The sequence below is a fragment of the Bison bison genome, unplaced genomic scaffold (assembly GCF_000754665.1).
Source record: "Bison bison bison isolate TAMUID 2011002044 unplaced genomic scaffold, Bison_UMD1.0 scf7180017864491, whole genome shotgun sequence".
NCBI classification, from domain to species: domain Eukaryota; kingdom Metazoa; phylum Chordata; class Mammalia; order Artiodactyla; family Bovidae; genus Bison; species Bison bison.
Window position 1 is genome coordinate 13275507 of NW_011495050.1, and position 2621 is coordinate 13278127.

General features: G+C 49.4%; 1 protein-coding gene across 1 annotated transcript in view; it reads left to right on the top strand.

The window, feature by feature from the left end:
* The first annotated feature begins 361 nt into the window (after positions 1-361).
* Positions 362-2621, top strand: part of TMEM74 (transmembrane protein 74) — a 3532-nt gene continuing 1272 nt past the window's right edge. The window contains exon 1 of the mRNA XM_010863457.1: positions 362-435. The gene's annotated coding sequence lies outside the window, so the exon portion shown is untranslated. The remainder of the gene's footprint in view (positions 436-2621) is intronic.

Below are 2621 nucleotides of genomic sequence, written 5' to 3' on the forward strand. Positions count from 1 at the left end.
CGACTGAGCGACTTCACTTTCACTTAAACAAAACTAAATATGCATACTGCCTGGCACACAGTTGTAACTAAATATACACCCAGAATACTCAAATATTCCGTCATAACACGGAGAATAGAGGACCTTACTCTGAGTTTAGGAGCCTTTGGTTTGAGTTTAGGAGCCAGTGATTTCAGCGAGAGAGAGGTGAGAGAGAGGAGAGAGAGAGGAGGGAGGCCGGGCGGCCGACCCAGACTACAACTCCCGGGATGCTCAGCAAGAGGGAGAGCCCCGCCCAGCCCCGCCCCGCGGGCTCCGCAGGCGCAGCCCACCCCACGAAGCGGGCGGCGCGCAGAGGCTACAAGTGCTGCGGCTGGTGAGCGGGGTACTTTCCCGAGGAGCGGCTCAGGGACTAGCGCGCGGTGCTCCAGGCTCACTGGGTGGCCAAGGCAGGAGGTGAGTGGCAGCGAGTGGAACGGGGAGGAGGCGCTGGAGCGCGCAAGAGACCCCGAGAGCCTGGCGGAGCTGGGGAGCGCGTCCCTCGTCCCTGCCTAAGGTGCCTGTCTAGCCTTTGGGTATTTGGCGAACGCATCCCAACTCAGGGCACCACGGCGGACGCGGAGCTCACCCGGAATGGGTTGATTGAGTCCGTTGGGAACATCGATCGCTGCCCGGTGCTTGCGGCGCGCCCTTACAGCACAGCGCGCGCAGGACGGATCCCGAGGTCGCCTCCCTAGACCAGCCTCGCCCGTGTCAGTTAGTTCCCATGCAGATATTAATGCTCTTAATTGCTGCGGACGGACGAGGGAAAGTGCTGTCTCCGCGTTCTGCGGGTGCAGTTTTATTAACCGCGCTCTTAAACCAGAGAGGAGAGAGGGAGGAGGCTGAAGGAAAGAGCCTTTGGCTGGTCCCCTGGGATTATCCATTCTCCCCTGAGAATGGAAGCCCCGGATTACCAAGCTGCAAAGGAAATCGACTGTGCAGCTTGTTCCGATGGAACAAGCGGAGTCTCTCTTTTAAGAGATAGAGGCAGAAGAAGGGAATTAAGTGGAGATTTCTCTCTCCCTCTCTTTGTTATAAATTGGAAGTCCCATAAGGGGCTCTGCCGATTTTTATCTAAAGTAATCCAATTTGATGGGCTAATTGTGCCAGAGGTTAATCAGCGCACCTAATGTTTGAGGGAACTGCGAGATTTCTCATTTCAGTAATCGATCAAACCCGTTACCATTGCTTCCTTCACTGAGGGATCCCGCAGTGAAGGGTGGGGGTGAGGGGAGGGGGTGTCTATGCACTTACTAAAGGAAAGCTCTGGTTCAGTTGTGGTTTTCCTGAATCTGATTTTTTGTTTGTTTTCCTGTTTTAGCTGCAAAGAAACTCCGATAATAGGAGAAGTGTGTGTGTGTGTGTGTGTGTGTGTGTGTGTGTTTTAAACAAACGCTAATGTAGAGCATAAAACATGTGGATTTCCCCTCTCATATTTTAAATGAGTTGCCAGGTGGATTTCTGCTTCACCTTACCTGCGTTTCTGGGTAGGTTACCAGCCGTTGGAGCTGTGGATTTTGAAGCATAATAAACCTCTAAGACATGAGTTAAATCTGTTATTAATCTGGACTAGGAAGCAAAATAAAAGGGACTTTACTTGAAACCTCTGTACTTTCTGATAGTAGAAAGTAAATTTTTATTCCTCAGAAAGATGGCAGAGGCAGAAAAGGACAGGCAAATGGTTTTATACTCAACGCAAAATTTTCTCCCATGAAGGTGCCTTGCTGTGGTGAGGTAGGGCAAAGTTCCAGAGGTAACCCTGGAAATAGTTTCTCCCCTATTGGCCTCAACAGAACTGTGACTCTGTGGGTTTATAATTTGTATTTTATTGTCAGTTTATTTCTAGACTGGGGTTTGTGAAAACTTCCTAGATGGTTGATGTCCTGTACACATTTGTTAGCAAAGCGTGCAGAGGGAGAGGAACTCATACTCACTCAGACCTGGAGTGCATGGGTAGCGGACCTTTACCTGAAGCAGGCAACCCTGTGTGTGTGTGTGTGTGTGTGTGTGTGTACGAGTGGGCTAGCTCATTGTATTTTTCAGAGATCACCCTATGAGGTGTGTGTCTACGTATTTTTGGGTCTAGAACATGCTGCCATTGTGTAGCAGTAAGCTGAGAATGGAATCACAATGAACAGGGCTGTGTGATTAGGGTCTCTGGGTGTACAAAGTGTACCGTTAGGAGCGTGGCTTAATCAAGCCAGCCATCTTTCACCCACTTCAGAGCCACCCAGTCAAAATACCGAGCTCCAGTAGAGCCCAACTGCTGGTGACATATTGATTGGTTCACCCATGGTGATGCTCTAACGATGCTAATCTGTATTAGCATCTGTTCTGAACTACAGAGAGTGTAAACACTTACAATTTAACTGAATTATTGAGAAGTCTGTGCTTCCCCAAGTTCTTCAGAAAATCAGCAGCTCGCTGAAAAAGGTCCTGCTTTTCTCATTTGTATCTCTGTGCAGGAAACCTGCCTTCTCGTTTGAGGGATCCTGTCACCGAAATGTGTGATCCTTGGATAAATTTGGCTTGGTGACGGCAATGCTTTCTTCCCAGACACTGCCACTTCCTCCATATTCCTTTTTACCCTGACTTAAGTT